At 40.7% G+C, this 26,010-nt stretch overlaps 1 protein-coding gene and 2 pseudogenes across 3 annotated transcripts in view; all 3 read left to right on the top strand.

The window, feature by feature from the left end:
• Nucleotides 1-26,010, top strand: part of LOC307182400 (uncharacterized protein) — a gene marked incomplete at its 5' end in the record, with an annotated part of 119,224 nt that overhangs the window by 71,458 nt on the left and 21,756 nt on the right. The window lies entirely within an intron of this gene.
• Nucleotides 5,993-7,258, top strand: LOC307182687 (vacuolar protein-sorting-associated protein 36-like; annotated as a pseudogene). Its single transcript has one exon. The product of its transcript is annotated as a vacuolar protein-sorting-associated protein 36-like (transcript).
• LOC307182399 (non-histone chromosomal protein HMG-14-like) lies at nucleotides 7,211-16,838 on the top strand (annotated as a pseudogene). The gene is made up of 2 exons: nucleotides 7,211-7,240; nucleotides 16,160-16,838. The product of its transcript is annotated as a non-histone chromosomal protein HMG-14-like (transcript).

Genomic DNA, 26,010 nt, shown 5'->3' with positions numbered 1-26,010 from the left:
GGAAGACGGAAGTTATTGTCAATCTTGGGTTACCTAATCCAAGGCCAAGTGGAAAGTTTTTCTAAGCAGCAGGTGGAGGGAGGGGCCAGCCCAGCCCTTCCACCGCTCTCCTCCAGGTAACCCCTGTCAATGTCCCAGAGGCATACATACGCCTTTACACCCACCCGGTCTGCCTGTTTGCCAAGAACTGTACACCACGGGGACTTCTGAGAGGAAAGCAACATGATCAGTTTGAGAGACATGATTTCCTCTAATCTCCATAGATTTTTTGTTTCGATCATAAACATCAGTGATGGGTAGAATATTTGTCCTGCCACCGCTACAGAATGTTTATCCATCCATCATCCACCCCAGCAAGCAGTGTGAGGCTGGGCCTTCAACATCGCTCCCTCATCTGCATGTGGCGACGGATGCCCACCAGGGACATTCAGCAGGGTCACTGATGCGGGGGGAGGCCTACAACTGGCTTTCAGCTACAAAAGAGGAGGAAAGAATGGGAGGATTCTCCCATAGTCCTAACTCCCCTCACATAGAACCTATTTCTACTTTTAAAAGCATGTCAGTCATGGTTATACATGTTTTCAACCCATGCTATTGGCCATTTTTAAATTTTACTTTTGCACTGGGACTTTGAAGGATTGGACTACTGTCCTTTTTTTTTTTTTTTTTGGAGAGTTGTGGTGGGGAATAAAGGGAACATTATAACCCATAGAGCACAGCACACTGAATGTGACCACACAGCATTTCACAAACAACTACTCTTACATCCCTGAGGAAAAGGCTCTACTCTCAACTCATTTTTACCATTTTGGTGTCAGACACCAAGTGCCAACAGGTTGCACACATCAAGTGCTTCCCATTTTCTGGCTCTCAGATAATCGAATATCAGGAAGGTTTTGGCTAGGAGGGTCACCAGCTCCTCTTTCCTGGAAACTCAGACTGCAAAGATTTAAGCCCTCCCTTTTCTGATTTTCCCTTCCAAATTACAGTGATTGATATATATACAGATGTTTCCAGAACTTTATTACACTGTTTAGTGAGACTTTTTCATCAGACTAAAAAGAGGCGTAAACAATATTTCAAAAGAAGAACAAATTCTAACATGCGTAGATCACGATGTGTCTCAAGCTATGAACTCTGACCTCCTCTAGAATAATGGAAATTTTGACAGGTTTTCCCTTTGCCTTCATGCCTCCCTATTGGCTAATTCACATGTATAGATTAATACTCTTAAGAATACCTTTACTTCAGATTAACAAAAGCCTTTACCATTTCATCTTCCCTTTATAATATTTCTGCCACTGTGTATATATCTATGTGTGTGTGTGTGTGTGTGTGTGTGTGTGTGTATATATTGTTTTTCCCCCATTTTGGCCACAGCATGGTATGCGGGATCTTAGTTCCCAGATCAGGGATCAAACCCGAGCCCCCTGCAGTGGAAGCGCAGAGTCTTAACCACTGGGCCACCAGGGAAGTCCCAGTATATTTTCTTAACTGGTCCCGCTGTTCCTTCTTTCTGCCTCTCAGGAGATTTGGAGGGGAGATGTTGCTGGGAAACAGAGAGCTCTGTCATATTTTCAGCTTCCTCCTTAGGAGGAGAGCTAGCACTTAGCTTCTCATTCCAGTTCCGCTCATAGAAGCTGGATACTTGCTGCATTCCCAGAACTCTGCAGTGTGTTGGGATGGAACATAAAAATAGCCTTCTCTCCTGCAGGGGACACATCTTGATTAGAAATCTTGAAATATTTTTCTCAATTGCATTTTCCATGGAAGGGACTAGATTTCAAACCAGGCAGGTGGCAAACAGTCACATGGTTTTTCAGCTCGCTGGCCCTGACATCTCGTGAGAACAACTTAAAATGCTTACAAAACATCTTTCATTTCAGGAGCTTAGCAGGGTGTTACAGTGGATCCACCCAACTCTGGGCCATAATTCTGCATATGCCATCGTGCTCAGTGATTGAAGCAAACAGCACTCACGGGTCTTGGAATTCTACCATGTTGTTTGCCTCTATGTTCCCTGGTAATTATCCCAGGTGGGGTCTTTAAGATCCAGTTCCTCCCTCCTACACTGTTGGTGGGAAGATAAATTGGTACACTCACTATGGAGAACAGTGTGGAGGTTCCGTAGGAAACTAAAAATAGAGTCACCATATGATCCTGCAATCCCACTCCTGGGCATATATCCACAGAAAACTCTAATTCGAAAAGATACTTGCACCCCTATGTTCATAACAGCACCATTTACAATAACCAGGTCATGGAAGCAACCTAATGTTCACCTACAGATGAATGGATGAAGAAGATGTGGTATAGATACACAATGGAATATTACTCAGCCATAAAAAAGAATGAAATAATGCCATTTGCAGCAACATGGATGAACCTAGAGGTTATCATACTAAGTGAAGTAAGTCAGAAAGAAACAGACAAATATATAATATCACTTATGTATGGAATCTAAGATAGAACACAAGTGGACTTATTTATAAAACAGAAATAGACTCACAGACATAGAAAACAAACTTATGGTTACCAAAGGGAATTGCAGTGGGGGAGGGGCAGGAGGGGGAAGAGATAAATTTGGAGTCTGGGACTAACAAATACACAATATGTGTAAAATAAATAAACAATGAGGACCAACTATATAGCACAGGGAACTATATTCAATGTCTTGTAATAACCTATAATGGAAAAGAATCTGAAAAATAATATATTTGTATGTGTGTATAACTGAATCACTTTGCTGTATACCTGAAACTAACATGACATTGTAAATTTACTATATATATATTTTTAAAAAGTTAAATAGGGACTTCCCTGGTGGTCCAGTGGCTAAGACTTCATGCTCCAAACGCAGGGGGCCCTGGTTTGATCCCTGGTCAGGGAACTAGATCCCACATGCCGCAACTAAGAATTCGCATGCCACATGCCACAACTAAAAAAAAGATCCCACATGACACAACGAAGATCCTGCATGTGGCAACGAAGACCTGGTGCAGACAAATAAATAATTTTAAAATACATAAAAATTTAAAAAGGTTAAATAAAATCCAGCTCCTCAGACCTGCTTTATCTTGCATAACTGAAAGTTTATACCCATTGAATAGCAACTTCCCACATCCCCCTCACCCTGCCCTGGCAACTACCGTTCTACTCTCTGCTTCTACGAGTTTGACTATTTTGTTAAGAGGGTAGACCCCATGTTAAATGTTCTTATCATAATAAACAAAATAGAGCAAAACCCATTCCTTGTCTTGGGCAGAGGGCTTGGTGATCTGGAGGAAGGCTACTCCAGCCCATGCTTAGAGCATCAATTAATCCACTCATGATAGACAGGGGAAGCTTGTTCACATCCTCAACAAATATTTATTGTGCACCTACTATGTGCCAGGCACAGTGCTAGTTCTGGCTGACAGTGATGACCACGCAGGCACGTTTCCTTCCATCATAGAGTCTAATTCTCTCTCCAGTGGAGGGGGGAAATAAAAAACATAAACTAATTATTATAAATGAATGATATGAATAAAATTAACAGTGTGCTGGCTGAGGAAATGGTGCAGTAGGGGTGGAAACCAAGCGAGGAGACCTATTTTGCATAGGGAGGCTAGAGAAGGTCTTTCTAAGAAGGTGACCTTTAACGTGAGACCTGAAAAACAGGGAGTTAAATGGAGTCTGAAAATACATATGATCCTGCAGGAAAGGGAAATATTCATAGGAATGTGGTGATTGACTATCAGTGTTGAGTGAGAACCATCTCTATGTTTGCCTCCCCTTCCAAAGCCCCTAGACTTTGCTCCCTGTAGGCATCTAGAGACACTGAACTGGACCTTAGGGGGGGACAGAGAAATGGTGGCCACTGCGATTTCAAGGAGACGTAGTAACAACACACTCTATGTTGCTACGGACATTTCCTTGTATCTTGAGCCTTGATCTTGTCCCTGAGCTCCAAACTATCAGATTCTGTTGTGTGCATGACGTTTCCATATGGCTGTCTAATATACACCTGAAATTTATCAGGTCTAAAACAGAACTCAATTTTCTGCCTGGGATTCCCTTACCTTACATATGACACCAGCATCTACCCGTAGCACAAGCCAAAACAGAGTCATTCTTGATTTTTTTCTTTTTCTCATCTCCTTCGTGAAATACATTAGCAAGACTCTATCACCAGTATATATCCAGAACTATCCACTTCTCTCCTTCTTCAAGACCACCACCATGGTCCAAGGCCACCACCATGGTCCAAGCCCCCAGTGCCTGTAACAGCCTGCTGCAACAGCCTCCTACAAGTTTCCTTGCTTCTGTAATAATTTTCCACAGCATAGACAGAGTGATTACTGTAATGTTAAATCAGGTCTTCTTAATCCCTTTGTAAACCTTTCAAGGGCTTCCATGGCCTTCATAATCCCTGAAAAGCCATTGATCCATACTTTTCTCAGCTCTATCTCAGACCATTCACCTTGCTCCCGACTCTCAACTTTGCTCACGACTCTCCGGTCATACTGAGCTTTTGAGCTTTTCTTTACTATTCAGGCTCATTCCAGCCTTTTAGTAGGTGCTCAGCCAACGGTTTTAACATTTTCAACAATACATTAAAATGATCCTACACCATGACCAAGGGGGATTTATTCCAGAGATGCAAGGATGGTTCAATATCTGCAAATCAATGTGATACACCACATTAACAAATTGAAGAATAAATCATATGATCACCTCAATAGATGCAGAAAAAACTACTGACAAAATTCAACATCAATTTATGTTAAAAATCCTCGACAAAATGGGTATAGAGGGAACAAACCTCAACATAATAATGACCATGTATGACAAACCTATAGCCAACATCATACTCAATGGTGAAAAGCTGAAAGAATTTCCTCTGAGATCAGGAACAAGGATGCCCACTCTCGCCATGTTTATTCAACACAGTATTGGAAGTCCTAGCCACAGCAATCAGACAAGAAATAAAAGGAATCCAAGTTGGAGAGGAAGAAGTAAAACTGTCACTGTTTACAGATGACATGATACCATATATAGAAAATCTTAAAGATGCCACTAAAAAACTATTAGAACTACTAAATGAATTCAGTAAGGTTGCAGTATACAAAATTAATATACAGAAATCTGTTGTGTTGCTATACACTAGCAATGAACTAACAAAGAGAGAAATTAATAAAGCAATCCCAATTACAATTTTATCAAAGAGAATAAAACACCTAAGAATAAATTTAACCAAGGAGGTGAAAGACCTGTGCACTGAAATATATAAGACACTGATGAAAGAACTTAAAGAAAACACAAATAGAAAAATAGTCTGTGCTCTTGGATTGGAAGAATTAATATTTTTAAAATGTCCAACTATCCAAAGCAATCTACAGATTCAGTGCAATCCTTACAACGGCAATTTTCACAGAAATAGAACAATCCTAACATTTGTATGGAACCACAAAGACCCTAAATAGCCAAAGCAATCTTGAAAAAGAATAAAGCTGGAAGCATCATGCTTCCTGATTTCAAAATATATTATAAAACTAAGTAATAAAAACAGTATGGTATTGACATAAAAACAGACACATAGATCAGTGGAGCAGAGTAGAAATTCCAGAAACACACACGTATTTGGTCAATTAATTTATACCAAAGGAGCCAAGTATATACAGTGGGGAAAGGATGGTCTCTTCAAAATATGGTGTTGGGAAAACTGAACACATACAAAAGAATGAAACGGAATCACTATCTTCTATCATACACAAAAATCAACTCAAAATGGATTAAAGATTTGAATGTAATACCTGAAAGCATAATGCTCCTAGAAGAAATCATAGCGAGTAAGCTCTTTGAAGTTGGTCTTGGCAATAATTTTTGGACTTGGCACCAAAAGCAAAGGCCGCAAAAGCAAAAATTCAAGAGAGACGACCTCAAACTAAAAAGCTTCTTCGTAACAAAGAAAACCACTAACAAAATGAAAGGCAACCTACTAAATAGGAGGGAATATTTCAAATCATATATCTGATAAGGGGGTTAATATCCAAAAGATATAAAGAACACAACTTATTAGGGCAAAAAACGATCCACTTAAAAATGGAACTGAGGCAGGGTGCACATCTGTGATGGCGAGAAGATAACATTTGATGCTGGGGCCCTCCTTCTTAGTACACACCATCTAATTTGGAGAGATCAGAAAAATCATGATGCTGCATGGCCTTTCCTCTTTCCCAACTTGTGTTCATTGAAGAACAGGCAGCTGGAATTGGGAAAAGTGCCCAAATAGTGGTTCATCTTCACCCAGCTCCTTCTAACAAAGAACCTGGCCCATTCCAGAGTAGTAAGAACTCCTACATCAAGCTTTCCTTCGAAGAACACGGCCAGATTGAGTTTTACAGGCATTTATCAGAGGAAGTGACACAGAGAAGGTGGGAGAATATGCCAGTTTCCCAGTCGTTACAAGCAAATAGAGGACCCCAGCCAGGAAGAATAAGGGCTGTAGGAATTGTAGGTATTGAAAAGAAACTGGAAGAAAAAAAGAAAAGAAACTGACAAACATTTCTGAGGCCTTCAGAGACCTCAGTAAGCTAATGGTCAAGGCTGAGGGAATTGGTGGTGTTATCAAAATCCATCGCTAATAAGATTAAAGAGAAGCAAGGTGACATCACAGATGATGAGACCATCAGGTTTAAATCCTACTTACTGAGCATGGGAATAGCTAACCCGGTTACCAGAGAAACCTACGGCTCAGGCACACAGTACCACATGCAGCTGGCCAAACAGCTGGCTGGAATATTGCAGGCGCCTTTGGAGGAACGAGGGGGAATAAATGTCACTCACAGAGGTGTACTGTTTAGTAAACCAAGCTCGAGGAATGGAATTGCTCTCACCAGAAGATTTAGTGAATGCATGCAAGATGCTGGAAGCCCTGAAATTACCTCTCGGCCTCCGTGTGTTTGACAGCGGCATCATGGTAATTGAACTTCAGTCCCACAAGGAGGAGTCAACGGTGGCCTCAGCCTTGGAGACGGTTTCAGAAAAGGGGTCTCTAACATCAGAAGAGTTTGCTAAGCCTGTGGGAATGTCTGTCCTCCTGGCTAAAGAAAGGTTGCTTCTTGCTGAGATGATTCAGTGGAAGGCTTGCAGTTTTACCCAAATTTAATTATGACACAGAGCTAAGAGTTTTGTATTTGAAATAACTTGTTACCGGTATACTTGCCTCATGCAGAAGTTGTATGACATCGAGCTAAGGGTAAACCCTGATAAACAGAATTTACTGGAACTTCGCAATATAATATAAAACGCTTTCAATTTCTATGTAAATATTATGATCCAGGAAGCCTATTTAGGATAAATACAGGAAAATATAGAAAGATGAATGCCAATATGAATTTGAAATCATGCTACAGTTGTATAGAAACCCTCAGAGTTTAACTTGAAATATGGTGGATTTTAACTTGATCTTCAAATCTGACCATTTTTTAAAGAAGAGGATTTAGTTCATGGGGGAAAAAAGAGAAAAGTTACATGTTTGAACAGGTTTGATTATTTTGGTGTGATGAAAATTCACCTGAATTATAAATGAGGTTTTTCTCTGCATTTAGTGTGCACATTTTGGGAGATTTTCATGCAACAACTTATACCTACAGTGTAGTTTAAGAACCTGACAACACTGGAGCAAACTATCCAACTGCAGGATATCATCTGAGGCTCTCCCTAAGGGCTTTTAGAAGCAGCCATAGGCATGTCTTCAGCAGACCAAATAAAGCTCCTTAAAAAGAGAGAGAGGGCTTCCCTGGTGGCACAGTGGTTAAGAATCTGCCTGCCAATGCAGAGGACACGGGTTCAAGCCCTGGTCTGGGAAGGTCCCACATGCTGTGGAGCAACTAAGCCCATGTGCCACAACTACTGAGCCTGTGTACCACAACTACTGAAGCCCGCGTGTCCCAACTACTGAAGCCTGCACGCCTAGCGCAGTTGTGCTCCCCAACAAGAGAAGCCACCGCAATGAAGCCCATGCACCGCAAGGAAGAGTAGCCCCCACTTGCCGCAACTAGAGAAAGCCTGCGCACAGCAATGAAGGCCCAACGCAGCCATAAATAAATAAATTTTTTAAAAAAAAGATAGAATTTTATCTGACTTATGTATATATAATCTGACTAGTTTTTTTTTTTTTAAGTGATGATTTCATGGCTGGCATTTAAAGAATGCAACTATGTCATTTTGTTTTAAAAATGCTATGGATTTTGAAAGTGAATTAAAGAGCTACATAGACATGCCCAGAGATATGGTTACAGATTTGGGAAGCAGACGCTTCAGGATTTCCCTAGGATTGTTTTGTGGGTAGAGGGACCAGGAGAACCTTTAACACGCTCTACAGGAACCTTGGTGCTCTTGTACCTCAGAGCCAAGGATGGAAATAGAGAGTGGGAACATAATATGTCTCCTTTTCCTTCCCTAAAGAAGGAGTTTCAGTGCTGAACTTTTAAAATCTTTCTATCATATTCCAGCAATATTTTTTTCCTTTACCCCACACATTATAAGTTGTGTGGAGAAACTATCTCGCTAAAAGGTATTACTGAGATAGCAGAAACAGGCTAATATATTGAATCTAGATTGCTTGAGCTTTCCAGTGGACTGCCTGACTTTGTTACTGCCACACAGCGTACGGTACGTTGGCATTACCTCAAACTCAGGGACCCCACAGAGACAGAAGGAGAACCCCTTTCTAAGACTGAGTTGGCAGTGGAAGGTAGTGATGGGTTTTGGCCAAGCTTCTAGAAGGGATAGTATCTGTACTGAGAGAACCTCTGAGACCAGGAGGCGGGGATACCCAGGCTCAGACCCTGGGATCCGTGAGACGTCCTCGCTAAGAGGTGGAGGGCCACTGCCAATGCCCTTTGGGGAAGGTCCAGGGATCCTCAGCTGCAGACCCAGGGAATCCCTCCAAGTGCAGCCAGAGTCAGTCCCTGATCCCTGCCTGAACCCTGTCGCTGCTTCACAGCCTCCAGTGTCATGGGAATGTTGTGGCCGAGGCATCCTGCCTTCGTCTTAGTTTTCCGAACCTCTCACTGATTCCACGTTGTGAGCACAGATCCTGTAATTCCCCCATTGCTCAGCCTCAGGTTTGTTTGGGGGGCAATTCGGTGTCTGGCTGCCCAAGTCTTTGGGGCCATTGTGTACGGTTGCTTGTATATCACTCCTCTCTCTGGGATGCAGACACTCTCCCACTGCCCTGGCAAACTTGTATGTGTACAGGCACACACACACACGCACACACACACACACCCCTCATCTAGCTAAGGTTTTTTAAAACTACACAGATAAATAATGTGTTTCACTAGTTGGAATGAGCTGCAGCTAAGATTGTTTGAGCTACTGGGTCTGGCTCCAATGGTCTGGATTCATTATGGCAAACTCCTGTAATTCAGAATATCTATTTACACTAGTGTGACAACACATTAACAAAAATGGAGCAGTCTGCATTGTAAAAGTGAACTAAAGAGGAAGAGAAGTGGCATGGATGTATTTTGCAAATGTCACATTAGTTAAAACACAGGTACGACTGGTTTTATTGTTTTAAAGTGGGCATTCTTCAGTTTCCAGACCTCAGTGTATATATTTTTATCCTTTTTTTCTTTGTTTTTACCAAATAAGGTGTTATTTTGGTCCTTTTTGGTAGAGGTTATGTTTAAATACAACCAATCAGGCCCTAAGTGCAAAAAAGTTCTGTCTTGGTGTTAATCAGTGTTATAGTATTATTTTTGCTTTTCTAACTTTGCTCTTAGGAGCATAAATCTGTTTGTAGCTTTATGGTAATGGAATATTTCTAGTCACATACTGTCAAAAATTTTTTTACATTGTACAAGAATGTTTTCAGTGTTAAATGATTGGTATTAATGTATACCAATCACTTTGCCAATACTGCAAAATTTAAAAATGATTTTTTCTTAACTAGGTGTTCTTTTTAAATACTCTTTGAAAAAATTGATTAAAATGACAACCCTTTAGTCAGAATAAGCCCATGTGTTAAGATTTTTTCTTTTAGATTTTATAATCAGGAGTTGATTATAAATATTTATGACCTCAAGCTCTTACTATTTTAGCTGTTTTTAAACAATGGGAAATGGTTCACGAACTTTTTTAAAATTCTTGACATGAATTCCACTGTTGATTGACTGTGTATGTTTATGTGAATGTACTATCTCTTGTTCCCTGTTACCAGACTAAACCGACCAGCCATGTATTTATCATGCTGTCACTCTCATGCTCAAATACTTAAAATGGTTCTCCTTTGCCCAACAATCTCAGAGTTTCCACTGTGGTACAACACAGTCACAGCTCAGAAGGTGGGTGGGTGTTTAGGGCTGCGCTAAGGATGGAATCAAGCATGCTCAAAATGGTCCTCGGAAATCTCTATAATCTTACAATTCAAATGCCTGTAGAGTTATACATGGGTATGAATATTTTATGAACATAGTAAGTAGAATATATATATAAAAAACTACATATTAACAGTAGACTTTTGTAGTACCAATAATTAAACTATTTAAATGTGTCTTTTTCACTTTGCTGATAGGTATGGTTGAATTTATGTAAATTTATTGCTAATCCCATCCCTTATGATAGATCTTAAATGTAAGCTCTACAGGAGCAGAGATTTTTATCTGCTTTGTTCATGGATGCCTCCTCAGAGCCTTGAGTAAGGCCTGGTACACAGTAAGCATTCAATAAATGGCTACCGAATGAATGACAAAAAAAAAAAAAAATGGTTAGATAGCCTCATCCACCAGACGGGAGACAGCAGAAGCAAGAAGAACTACAATCCTGCAGCCTGTGGAACAAAAACCACATTCACAGAAAGATAGACAAGATGAAAAGGCAGAGGGCTAGGTACCAGATGAAAGAACAAGATAAAACCCCAGAAAAACAACTAAATGAAGTGGAGATAGGCAAACTTCCAGAAAAAGAATTCAGAATAATGATAGCGAAGATGATCCAGGACCTCGGAAAAAGAATGAAGGCAAAGATCGAGAAGATGCAAGAAATGTTTAACAAAGACCTAGAAGAATTAAAGAACAAACAAACAGAGATGAACAATACAATAACTGAAATGAAAACGACACTAGAAGGAATCAACAGCAGAATAACTGAGGCAGAAGAACGGATAAGCGACCTGGAAGACACAACGGTGGAATTCACTGCTGTGGAACAGACTAAAGAAAAAAGAATGAAAAGAAATGAAGACAGCCTAAGAGACCTCCAGGACAACATTAAACACAACAACATTCGCATGATAGGGGTCCCAGAAGGAGAAGAGAGAGAGAAAGGACCAGAGAAAATATTCGAAGAGATTATAGTCAAAAATTCCCTAACATGGGAAAGGAAATAGCCACCCAAGTCCAGGCAGTGCAGCGAGTCCCATACAGGATAAACCCAAGGAGAAACATGCCAAGACACATAGTAATCAAATTGGCAAAAATTACAGACAAACCAAAATTATTGAAAGAGCAAGGGAAAAACAACAAATAACATACAAGGGAACTCCCATAAGGTTAACAGCTCATTTCTCAGCAGAAACGCTACAAGCCAGAAGGGAGTGGCATGATATACTTAAAGTGATGACAGGGAAGGACCTACAACCAAGATTACTCTACCCGGCAAGGATCTCATTCAGATTCAATGGAGAAATCAAAAGCTTTACAGACGAGCAAAAGCTAAGAGAATTCAGCACCACCAAACCATCTCTACAACAAATACTAAAGGAACTTCTCTAAGTGGGAAACACAAGAGAAGAAAAGGACCTACAAAAACAAACCCAAAATAATTAAGAAAATGGTCATAGGAACATACCTATTGATAATTACCTTAAACGTGAATGGATTAAATGCTCCAAACAAAAGAAACAGGCTTGCTGAATGGATACGAAAACAAGACCCATCTATATGTTGTCTACAAGAGACCCACTTCAGACCTAGGGACACATACACACTGAAAGTGAGGGGATGGAAAAAGATATTCCATGCAAATGGAAATCAAAAGAAAGCTGGAGTAGCAATACTCGTATCAGATAAAATAGACTTTAAAATAAAGAATGTTACAAGAGACAAGGAAGGACACTACATCATGATCAAGGGATCATTCCAAGAAGAAGATATAACAATTATAAATATCTATGCACCCAACATAGGAGCACCTCAATACATAAGGCAACTGCTAACAGCTATAAAAGAGGAAATCGACAGTAACACAATAATAGTGGGGGACTTTAACACCTCACTTACACCAATGGACAGATCATCCAAAATGAAAATAAATAAGGAAAGAGAAGCTTTAAAATGACACAATAGATTAGACAGATTTAACTGATATTTATAGGACATTCCATCCAAACACAGCAGATTACACTTTCTTCTCAAGTGCGCACGGAACATTCTCCAGGATAGATCACATCTTGGGTCACAAATCAAGCCTCAGTAAATTTAAGAAAATTGAAATCATATCAAGCATCTTTTCTGACCACAACGCTATGAGATTAGAAATGAATTACAGGGGAAAAAACGTAAAAAACAAAACAAAACACATGGAGACTAAACAATAGGTTACTAAATAACCAAGAGATCACTGAAGAAATCAAAGAGGAAATCAAAACATACCTAGAGACAAATAACAATGAAAACACGACGATCCAAAACCTATGGGATGCAGCAAAAGCAGTTCTAAGAAGGAAGTTTATAGCCATACAAGACTACCTCAAGAAACAAGAAAATTCGCAAATAAACAATCAAATATTACAACTAAAGGAACTAGAGAAAGAAGAACAAACAAAACTCAAAGTTAGCAGCAGGAATGAAATCATTAAGATCAGAGCAGAAATAAATGAAACAGAAACAAAGAAAACAATAGCAAAGATCAATAAAACTAAAAGCTGGTTCTTTGAGAGGATAAACAAAATTGATAAACCATTAGCCAGACTCATCAAGAAAAAGAGGGAGAGGACTCAAATCAATAAAATTAGAAATGAAAAAGGAGAAGTTAAAACAGACACCGCAGAAATACAAAGCATCCTAAGAGACTACTACAAGCAACTCTATGCCAATAAAATGGACAACCTGGAAGAAATGGACAAATTCTTAGAAAGGTATAAGCTTCCAAGACTGAACTGGGAAAAAACAGAAAATAAGAACAGACCAATCACAAGTAATGAAATTGAAACTGTGATTAAAAATCTTCCAACAAACAAAAGTCCAGGATCAGATGGCTTCACAGGTGAATTCTGTCAAACATTTAGGGAAGAGCTAACACCCATCCTTCTCAAACTCTTCCAAAAAATTGCAGAGGAAGGAACACTCCCAAACTCATTCTACGAGGACACCATCACCCTGATACCAAAACCAGACAAAGATACTACAAAAAAAGAAAATTACAGACCAATATCACTGAGGCATATAGATGCAAAAATCCTCAACAAAATACTATCAAACAGAATCCAACAACACATTAAAAGGATCATACACCATGATCAAGTGGGATTTATCCCAGGGATGCAAGGATTCTTCAATGTGATACAAATCAATCAATGTGATACACCATATTAACAAATTGAAGAATAAAAACCATATGATCATCTCAATAGATGCAGAAAAAGCTTTTGACAAAATTCAACACCCATTTATGATAAAAACTCTCCAGAAAGTGGGCACAGAGGGAACCTACCTCAACATAATAATGGCCATATATGACAAACCCATAGCAAACATCATTCTCAATGGTGAAAAACTGAAAGAATTTCCTCTAAGATCAGGAACGAGACAGGGATGTCCACTCTCACCCCTATTATTCAACATAGTTTTGGAAGTCCCAGCCACGGAAATCAGAGAAGAAAAAGAAATAAAAGGAATAAAAATTGGAAAAGAAGTAGTAAAACTGTCACTGTTTGCAGATGACATGATACTAAACATAGAGAATCCTAAAAATGCCACCAGAAAACTACTAGAGCTAATCAATGAATTTGGTAAAGTAGCAGGATACAAAATTAATGCACAGAAATCTCTTGCATTCCTATACACTAATGATGAAAAATCTGAAAGAGAAATTGTGGAAACACTCCCATTTACCATTGCAACAAAAAGAATAAAATACCTAGGAATAAACCTACCTAGGGAGACAAAAGACCTGTATGCAGAAAATTATAAGACACTGATGAAAGAAATTAAAGATGATACAAACAGATGGAGAGATATACCATGTTCTTGGATTGAAAGAATCAATATTGTGAAAATGACTCTACTACCCAAAGCAATCTACAGAGTCAATGCAATCCCCATCAAATGACCAAAGCCATTTTTTACGGAACTACAACAAATCATCTTAAAATGTGTATGGAGACACAAAAGACCTTGAATAGCCAAAGAAGTCTTGAGGGAAAAAAAACAGAGATGGAGGAATCAGACTCCCTGACTTCAGACTATACTACAAAGCTACAGTAATCAAGACAATATGGTACTGGCACAAAAACAGAAATATAGAACAATGGAACAAGATAGAAAGCCCAGAGATAAACCCACACACCTATGGTAAACTAATCTATGACAAAGGAGGCAAAGATATACAATGGAAAAAAGACTGTCTCTTCAATAAATGGTGCTGGGAAAACTCGACAGATACATGTAAAAGAATGAAATCAGAACACTCCCTAACACCATACACAAAAATAAATGGATTCGAGACCTAAATGTAAGACCGGACACTATAAAACTCTTAGAGGAAAACATAGGAAGAACACTCTTTGACAAAAATCACAGCAAGATCTTTTTTGATCCACCTCCTAGAGTAATGGAAATAAAAACAAAAATAAACAAATGGGACCTAATGAAACTTCAAAGTTTTGCACAGCAAAGGAAACAAGACAAATATACAACCCTCAGAATGGGAGAAAATATTTGCAAACGAATCAACGGACAAAGGATTAATCTGCAAAATATATAAACAGCTCATGCAGCTCAATATTGAAGAAACAAACAACCCAATCCGAAAGTAGGCAGAAGACCTAAATAGACATTTCTCCAAAGAAGACATACACATGGCCAAGAAGCACACGAAAAGCTGCTCAACATCACTATTAGAGAAATGCAAATCAAAACTACAATGAGGTATCACCTCACACCAGTTAGAATGGGAATCATCAGAAAATCTACAAACAACAAATGCTGGAGAAGGTGTGGAGCAAAGGTAACCCTCTTGCACTGTTGGTGGGAATATAAATTGATACAGCACTACGGAGAACAGTATGGAGGTTCCTTAAAAAACTAAAAATAGAATTACTGTATGATCCAGCAATCCCACTACTGGGCATATACCCAGAGAAAACCATAACTCAAAAAGACACATGCACCCCATTGTTCATTGCAGCACTATTTAAAATAGCCAGGTCATGGAAGCAACCTAAATGCCCATTGACAGATGAATGGATAAAGAAGTTGTGGCACATATATCCAATGGAATATTACTCAGCCATAAAAAGGAACGAAATTGAGTCGTTTGTTGAGACGTGGATGGATCTAGAGACTGCCATACAGAGTGAAGTCAGTCAGAAAGAGAAAACCAAATATCGTATATTAACGCATGTATGTGGAACCTAGAAAAATGGTACAGATGAACTGGTTTGCAGGGCAGAAGTTGAGACACAGATGTAGAGAACAAACGTATGGACACCAAGGGGGGAAAACCACGGTGGGGTGGGGATGGTGGTGTCCTGAATTGGGCGATTGGGATTGACATGTATACACTGATGTGTATAAATTTGATGACTAACAAGAACTCGCAATATAAAAAAAGAAACAAAAAAAATGGAACTGAATAGACGTTCTTCCAAAGAAGACATACAAATGGACAACAGATACATGAAAAAGTGTTCAACATCACTAATAATCAGGAAATGCAAATCAATCCCACAATGAGATGTCACCTCATACCTGTTAGAATAGCTATTATCAAGAAGACAAGAAATAAATACCGGAGAGGATGTGGAGAAAGGAAACACTTGTGCACTGTTGATGGGAATGTAAACTGGTGCAGCCACTATGGAAAACAGTACGGAGTTTCTTCCAAAAATTAAAAAGAGAACGACCATGTGATACAGCAGCCCCACTTATGGGAATTTATCCAAAAGAAACAAAATCACTATCTCAAGCGGGTCCCCAAGCAGCTCGGGCAGCAGGAGGAACGGCAGCGGCCAGCCATCCCAGCTTCGCCAAAGGTCAGCTCCGCCACGGGGGCGGCAAACGAGGAGCCCGAGGGGAGATGGGCGAGGTTGTCAGCTACACCCGCTCCTGCAGAAGTGGGAACGAAGCCCAAAACAGGCGGCAGGAAAGGATACATCTTCAGACAAAAAAGTGCAAAGGGGAGCAAAAAAAGTGAAGAGGGGAGCAAAGGGAAAACAGGCCGAAGTGGCTAACCAAGAGACTGAAGACGACTTACCTGCGGAAAACAGAGAAACTAAAAACGAGGAGCCCCCAGCCTCTGATAAAGCAGCAGAGAAAGAAGCCAAGTCTGATTAATACCACGCACCCGGTCCCATCAGTGGTCCCTGTCTCCCTTCTTGTACCTTCCAGGGGAACATTTTTATCAACTATTTTGTAAATGCAAGTTTTTTAGTAGTTCTAGAAACATTTTTAAAAACGAGGGAATCCTACCTCATCCCATTTTTTAACTGTAAATGCTTTTTTTTTTTTATTCTTAAGAGGTGAAATCATTTGCTGGTTGCTTATTTTTTGGTACAACCAGAAAATAGTGGGATATTGAATATGGGAGGCTTTGATTGTCTTGGGTGTGAGCTTAACATTCCATAGATGGGGGGGGGTAGCCCTTCTATCCTATAATACAAAGCACACTAAATGGCAGTTTGGAGTCAGTTGTGCATTTAATGTCCTGAACACTTTAAATTGCTTCTCTTCCCATGTTGTTTCTGGTAGAATTGTTTCCTAAAGCGAGCCACCCACTCCTTGATCTTGGCTCTCCTGGTCAGAATTCTGTGCACTCTGTAACATCCTTGGTGGCGGTAGTCCGGTTTTCCTAGTAACTTTGTTAATGTGCTGTGAATGATCGACAATTTGACTATGTAGGGTATGTGATATTAAATTGTGAATTAGTAGGACTTACGATGTAACAACATGCCAATATCTGAAGATGTTGGTACTTGATGTCCTGTTAAGGGAAATTTGCCTCCAAATTTTAAGCTGGAAAGTCACTGCAATGACTGTGTAGAAAAGAATCACAACTACATGATTTTTTAGATTTTTGGTACGTATGTTGAGAATTGTGGACAAATTGAAATGTCTGTGCACTCATCCTCAAAACAACCAATAAAATCTCAATTATGAAAGAAAAAAAATCACTCTCTCGAAAAGCTCTCTGTACCCCCCTGTTCACTGCAGCATTATTTACAATAGACAAGACATGGAAACAATCTAAGTGTCTCTCAACAGATGACTGGAAAAAGAAGATATGATGTGTATACAAATACATACATATATATACACATAAACATATGAATATTATTCAACAATAAAAAAGAAGGAAATCCTGCCATTAGGGACAACAAGCAGGGACCTTGAGGATTTTACGCTGAGTGAAATAAGTCAGACAAGGAAAGACAAATACTGTATCATCTCACTCATAGATAGAATCTAAAAAGAAACTGAACTTACAGATACAAAGAACAGATTGGTGGTTTCCGGAGGCAGGGGGAGGGAGTGGGCAAACTGGATGAAAGTGGGCAAACTGGATGAATGTGGTCAAAAGGTACAAACTTCTATTATAAGATAAGTAAGTCCTGGGGATGTAATATACAGCATGGTGACAATAGTTAACAATGGGATACTACATATTTCAAAATTAAGAGAGTAAATCTTCAAAGATCTTTTCACAAGAAGAAAAATGAATAGTCTAAATTTACTGTGGTAATCATTTGACAATCTAGGCCTATATCCAATCACTCAGAGAACAAAATGCTTCACTTTCCAAAAGGAAAAGAAAAACTTCTCCAGATATCAGAGAGCTCTCTTCAGTGTAGAACCAGACTAAATGTTTAAAATTTTTAATTTAGGGCAGCTGGCCTTGTTTGATACTGCCAAGTAGTTCTTTCCTTAAAAAGGTTACTGTGAGGCACAGAAAATGAAGGCTAGGCTGTGGGGAGCATGGTTATAAAACCCATGTTATTAAAAAGAAGAAGTTCAGCACCACTGAAGAGTTGCACTCTGAGCGGCACACAGCTATCCTCTGAATACAGAAGTGTGCCTAACGGCTCGTGATGCACATGGAGACGCCTCGCCACTGTGAGGTCTTGAGCTGTTTGTTATTTACTCTGCACCAGACTCTGGGTTAAATGCTTTTTCTCCGTTGTCTCATTGGATCCCCATAACCATCCTGGAGCAAGTATTTTACAAATATAAAATGGAAACTTATTTTACAGATGAGAAAAATAAAGGTCAGAAAGGCTAACTTCCTCCCACTCAGATAGCTAGTAAGTGATGGGCCCTGGCTTGTGAACTTTTAGATATCTGATTCCCAGGGAGTCTCTTGGCCCTCAAGTGAATTGCAGAGTAGGAATACTAATAAGAGCTTCTGTTTCAGGAGCCCTCACATGTACTAAGGCTTTGCAGTACACACTCTAGGTGGGTGGAGATTCCCACATGTTGGAAGATTGTAGAGCTGAAACATTTCCCTTTGGGAACTGGGCAGGAAAAGGAATATTCCGTTGAGGGGATTCCCTGGTAAGGCTTCACTTCTTAACTATTTTCCTCTTGGACTTTGAGGAAAGTCATATTTAGCACATAATTATAAGGTACTGCGCCCACCCCTAGGATGAAATTCCATTTAATTACCCAAACCCTTCAGTAAAAGGCACAAGGCAGCAGGTGGTAACATGAAGAAATCCATACAGAACTCACTACGGAACTAAAAAGAAATAAGTAACATTGAGTGTTTCATATGTGAGGAACAGATACCTGCCTTGTGGACAGAGCAAACTAAATATATAGCCATAAAGGTAGCCCAGTCACGTTTCTTTGGTTGCAAATGACAGAAAATCCAGCTCCAGCTATGTTAAACAAAAACTGATAACTTTAGCTTTAATTTTTGAATTATTAATACATTCACATGATCCCAAATTCAAAAGGTGGCAAAGGAAGTATAAGGAAAAGTCCTACCCAAATACCCCAGCCATCTGGTTTCCTCTCCAGAACCAGCCAAAATTATCAGTTTCTTGTGTATCTTATCACATACACACACATGCACGCGCACGCGCACACACGCGCACGCGCACACACACACACACACACACACACACACACACACACAGAGAACACTACTCTGTACTTTCCTTATTTAAAAATACATATTGGAGATTTTCCATGTCAGTACATTAAAAAAACATTCCTCATTCTTAAAGCAGGTAATTTATTGTCCATGGAGGGTTAAGTTTTGAGATATTTTTTCCGTCAACTATGGGGGAAGTCTTATTTAGTCATCCTCTTTCATATTGTTAGGTCAAGTGTCATGAAATGGTTTTGTGAAGACTTCAGTCTTGTGTGGTGCTGGTGTGGACCCTAATGTGATGGGGCAGTGAGGGGAATTCTGACTGATTCCTCATCCCTCCTTCCGCTGGTACCCAGGGGCAGGGAATGGCACCCTATCAAAAAGGTGCATCCACGCCAGCAGGAAAGTGGGATCCCTGAGGGATGGAAGAGCTCTCAGACTCCAGGAGTAATACCAAGAGTCCCCTCAGGAGACACCGAAGCTAACACCTACACCTTTGCCATATGCACTGGAAAGTGGGGAGCCTTGAAAAGAAGGGCGCTGATGCTTGAGTTCAACTTGTAAGTAGAGCTTAGTTTTATAACAGCTCCATTCTCTACCTGAGATTGTAAAACAGCACATTTGCACATGAGAAAGCCAGCATCGCTCCACTACAGTCCATTGCAGAAGTCAGCGTGTGAGCCCATACCACGCAGGGTCCCTAACTCCTCATTACAAGGTTCTTAGGAAGGTCCACACACAGGAGCTCCAACCCTGGGAACTGCTCAGGGCTGCACTGAGCCACATGTCTAGGAGTGAAGAAGTTGCTCTTCAGAAGAAGGACCTCCCTAAAAGGCAAGAATACTGTTGGTGTTTTAAGGAAAGGGAGAAAAAAGGGTGAGTTGAAGGGCAATGGGGAGGCTATCCTGATTAAGACAATTTAGTTTCCATCTTTGATAATCCAAGCCGTGCAAAATCCACTACAGCCTTTCTTAGCATTCTATGAAAATACAAAGGAGAAAAGTCATTTGAATGTCCACAGTTTTAAACAACAGCCGGGACTTCCCTGGCGGTCCAGTGGCTAAGCCTCCACGCTCCCAATGCAGGGGACCCGGGTGGAATCCCTGGTCAGGGAACTAGATCCCACATGCATGCTGCAACTAAGAGTCCACATGCCACAACTAAAAAGTGTGCATGACGCAACTAAAGATCCCGCATGCCTCAACAAAGCCCCAGCGTGGCCAAAATAAATAAATACATATTTAAACAACAGCCAATTATCGCTTCTCATCCTTCAGTTCTTTTGTACTTTGGCTCAAAACCAACTACCAGGTAACTCAATAACAAAAAATTCCCAAACAACCCAATCAATAAATGGACAGAAGACCTAAATAGACATCTCTCCAAAGAAGACATAAAGATGGGTAATAGGCACACGAAAAGGTGCTCAATACCACTAATTATTAGCGAAATGCAGATCAAAACTACAATGAGGTACCACCTCACACCGGTCATAATGGCCATCATTTAAAAGCCTACAAACAATGAATGCTGGAGAGGGTGTGGAGAAAAGGGAACTCTGCTACGCTGCTGGTGGGAATGTAAGTTGGTGCAGCCACTGTGGAAAACAGTGTGGAGGTTCCTCAAATAACTAGCGTTGCCATATGATCCAGCAATCCCACTCCTGGGCATATATTCAGACAAAACTATAGTTCACAAAGATACACGCACCCCTATGTTCATAGCAGCACTATTTACAATAGCCAAGACATGGGAACAACCTAAATGTCCATCGACAGATGAATGGATAAAGATGTGGTATATGTGTGTATAAACACACACACACACACACACACACACACACACACACACACACACAGTGGAATATTAGCCATAAAAAGGAATGAAATAATGCCATTTGCAGCAACACAGATGCAACTAGAGATTATCATACTAAGTGACGTAAGTCAGAAAGAGAAAGACAAATAACATGATATCACGTATATGTGGCATCTAAAATATGACACAGGTGAACTTATCTACAAAACAGAAACAGACTCACAGACATAGAGAACAGACTTGTGGTTGCCAAGGGGGAGGGGAGTGTGGGAGGGAAGGATTGGGAGTTTGGGATTCAACTGAAAGAGTAGCTGTGAAGTAGGAATTTTAGACATAGTAACAGGTTAAGGGCATGTATTTGTAGACAAGTTGGACTTTTAGTTTCTTCCCGAGGGACCACATAGGCAGTAACTACAGATCGTCATGTACAGAGAACATCAGTCAACTCAGAGTGAAAAGAAGGCATCACCCTTTCTCCATCTCCTTGCATCCTCTGGCTCTTGACTCCTGTGACGTCTCATCGCAGAAAGTTGCTTATGGAGCAAGGCTCTCTGATCCCACCAGGGGGCTTTCTCAGTAATGACTGGAATATAACTCACAAGGCACCCAGCGCGTATAAAGAAAATGAATCCGAGGATGAGATCCCTGAAGAAGAAACGTACTTGAATTGGATGGAGCATTTCTCTGGCCTCCTCTGAAATCACCGTGGCTTCTTATGCAATTTGGGGCGACGAGATGAGGGTGAACACAGAGGCCATGCAATGTGGATGGGGATCAGGGAGAGTGGCCATTTAATTTACTGTCCAAACGTGGACACTTCTGAGACTGAATAGGGACACTCTGACATAATTATGCTAGGACAACAGTTACAAGCTGGGACTCTCCCAGGCAAACCAAGACATAGGTCATAGGTCATCCTACTTCCTCCGTGTTGCCACTATAATGCATTAGGAACCTGCATCCTCAGCACACCACTTTAGCAACTCCAGGGCCCATTTTAACCACTGGAAGGGAGCTGGCAACTGGGAATAGCATGTAAAGTTCAAAATCACCCACTTGGATGTTATAGCAAAGTCAACTTGCTAAAAACTTTCTGGATGTTTCCACTATTTTTCTCTTCTCAGAAACCACACTTTGAGTAGCACTGAAGGCTACTCATATAGTAGATTTGAGGGTCCTTATTATGCAAAAGGGAGCCAAAAGCTCTTTTTAGCAGGGATTATAACTGGGAGAAGAGGTGCGAGAGGTGAGCTGAGCCCGGGGCTTTTGGGAGTGACGTGACGCTAATGGGGCAGATACACTGCCTTCAGAATGATGAAAGGATACCTAAGAAAAAAGCCACTGAAGCCAAAAACTGAGACAATTTTTAGTGGTCGCGCCAGTCAAATGAGACATGGAGTTGGCATGGAAGGAACAAATGGAAATATCCAAAGTGTAAAGGAGGGAAGAGCTATGCATTGGGAGCACAGGTGTGCAGGGGAGGGACTGTCTGAGGACATTCCCCTCCTCTCGACGTGCCCATCACTCCGCAGAGATGATCACTCTCCTCACACACGACTGTTCACTTCAGGAAGTGATTCCCTTCAAGATCTGTGTCTCCCACTCTAAAATTTTTTGTAATTTAGTTTTATTCTATTTAGGAGTACATTTATAATTGGAATAGCTCTAAGTCACCTAGAGACATTTTTCAATGGAAATAAAATTCTATATGCCCCCCTCTTGGGAAATTCCCAGAATTGGAAAACTGTGAAAAACTCTGTGAATCGACACCCATTTTTCTAAGAATTCCCAGAGGACGATCATGCACCTTGAGTCACTCACCTTCTGCTTCACTCTGGGGCCCAGGGCAGCTCAGCTGTGCTCCTGCAGACGGTTCCAGCCCCCTGTGGTTCACGTCACCCCACACCATCAGCCCAGAGCTGCTCCTCTGTCACACAGGCTGAGGTGTGGGGCAGGACTGGCCTCCCTGCCTCTTCTACCTACTCTCTCCTCTGTGTGTCCCTCCCAGATCCCAGCCTGTCCACGGGGGTCGTTCAGCACAATAACGCCCAGCCTGATGCTATGTGAAGGAAGCCACCTTGGTAGGTGAGAGGTGTGGGTCTTGAGGGCGCTTGTGCCTGAAGGATCTCGTGATGGATGGACAGTCGCAGCCCTTCTAAGACAGAACCAGGCATAGGTGGCCCAGACTTGGACACAGGAACAGAGGCACATGGGATCCGGGATCAGGTCAGGTGCACAGAAGGGTGTAAAGGAAGGAGAATGAGCAAGTGACCAAGAAAAAGCGATTTCCAGGAACCCATCTAAGAGGATACTGTGCGTATAGAAGGACACCTGATGGGGAGCCTTGCACTGTCCTCTGAACCCCCTGTGTGCTGACCATCAGCCTGTCATCTTCCTGGTGGGGGTTCGGCTGCCCGAGTACAGCAACCAGCTCAGTCCAGATTCTAGTGGACTTTCAAATGGCAGCTTTCTGCCCCTCGACCTGTTTATTTCACAAGAAGAGGGACACCTGAGGCAACAAGAGGGCACACAAGGGGTGGGAACCACTCCAGGGTGTTCCCACATCCCTCAGTAAACCAGCCCCCAGTTCGCCACCTGTCCCCTTATCCCTCTTGCCCCTTCCTGTTGGCAGCAATATCAGGGCATTAGATATGGCCCTGGGCACAAAACAGTTATATAGATCAATGGAACAGGAAAGGCCAGGGGTAAACCCACGCACATATGGTCAGCTAATCTATGACAAAGGAAGCCAGAAAATATAATAAAGAAAAGACAGTCTCTTCATTAAGTGGTGCTGGGAAAACTGGACAGCTATATGTGAAAGAATGAAATTAGATCATTTTCTAACACCATACACAAAACTAAACTCAAAATGGATTAAAGACCTCAATGTAAGGCCAGATGCTATAAAACTCGTAGAGGAAAACATAAGCAGAACACTCTCTGACATAAATCGCAGCGATGTCTTTTTTGATCCACCTCCTAGAGTAATCGAAATAAAACAAAAATGAACAAATGGGACCTTATTAAACTTAAAAGCTTTTGCACAGAAAAGAAACCATAAACAAAATGTAACACAACCCTCAGAATGGGAGAAAATATTTGCGAAGGATGCGACCGACAAGGGATTAATCTCCAGAATACACAAACAGCTCATGCAGCTCAATATCAAAAAAGAAAAAATACAACCCAATCAAAAGGTGGGCAGAAGATCTAAATAGACATTTCTCCAAAGAAGCCATTCAGATGGCCAAAAAGCACACGAAAAGATGCTCAACATCACCAATTATTAGAGAAATGCATATCTCAACTGCAGTGAGGTATGACCTCACTCCGGTCAGAATGGCCATCATCAAAAAATCTACAAACAGTAAATACTGGAGAGGGTGTGGAGAGAAAGGAACCCTCCTACACTGTTGGTGGGAATGTAAGTTGGTACAGCCACTATGGAGAACAGTATGGAGGTTCCTTAAAAAACTAAAAATAGAGCTACCATATGATCCAGCAATCCCACTCCTGGGCATATATCTGGAGAAAACCATAATTTGAAAAGATACATGCACCCCAGTGTTCATTGCAGCACTATTTACAATAGCCAAGACATAGAAGCAACCTAAATGTCCATCAGCAGAGGAATGGATAAAGACGTGGCATGTACATATAATGGACTATTGGCCATAAAAAAGGACGAAATAATGCCATTTGCAGTAATATGGATAGACCTAGAGATTGTTATACTCAGTGAAGTCAGAGAAAGACAAATATCATATGATATCACTTAAATGTGGGATCTAAAAAATGATACAAATGAACTTAGTTACAAAACAGAAACAGACTCACAGACATAGAAAACAAACTTATGGTTACCAGGAGAGGGATAAATTGGGAGATTGGGACTGACATATATACATTACTATGTAGAAAATAGATAACTAATAGGGACCTACTGTATAGCACAGGGAACTCGGCTCAATACTCTGTAATGGCCTATATGGGAAAAGAATCTAAAAACGAGTGGTATATGTATAAGTGACTCACTTCTCTGTACAACATAAAGTAACACAACATTGTAAATCAACTATACTCCAATAAAAAAGTTATAGGAGATAAAAATAGAAAAACTTTTTGAATTTTTATTTTTTTATACAGGTTATTATTAGTTATCTACTTTATACATATTAGTGTATATATGTCAATCCCAATCTCCCAATTCATCACACCACCACTACCACCCCTGCTTTCCCCCCTTGGTGTCCATATGTTTGTTCTCTACATCTGTGTCTCTATTTCTGCCTTGCAAACCAGTTCATCTGTACCATTTTTCTAGATTCCACATATATACATTAATATACAATATCTGTTTTTCTCTTTCTGACTTACTTCACTCTGTATGACAGTCTCTAGGTCCTTCCACATCTCTACAAATGACCCAGTTTCGTTCCTTTTTATGGCTGAGTAATATTCCATTGTATATATGTACCACATCTTCTTTATCCATTCGTCTGTCAGTGGGCATTTAGGTTGCTTCCATGACCTGGCCATTGTAAATAGTGCTGCAATGAACATTAGGGTGCGTGTGTCTTTTTGAATTATGGTTTTCTCTGGGTATATGCCCAGGAGTGGGTAAAAATAGAAATTTTTTAAAAAGATCTGGCCCTGGGGACAAGAGAAGCTGCTCAGAAAAGGGAGCAGAGGGGAAGCTGTGACAGATGTGGCACCTGAAATAGGAATCATATTCACTGGTGTGCTTTTTACTCCCAGGTAGCTGGATTGTTTCTGAGGATTCTAGTTTCTAGCTCACACCCTAAATGGTCTTTCAGGATGCACAAACATTTCCAGAAGGCTCCTAGGGTGGGGTGACATAGTTCTGAGCAGTCAAAGTTGAAA

The sequence above is a fragment of the Stenella coeruleoalba genome (genome assembly GCF_951394435.1).
Source record: "Stenella coeruleoalba genome assembly, chromosome: 2".
NCBI classification, from domain to species: Eukaryota; Metazoa; Chordata; class Mammalia; order Artiodactyla; family Delphinidae; genus Stenella; species Stenella coeruleoalba.
Note: the sequence above shows the minus strand (reverse complement) of the source record. Positions and strands in the feature narration are given on the sequence as shown.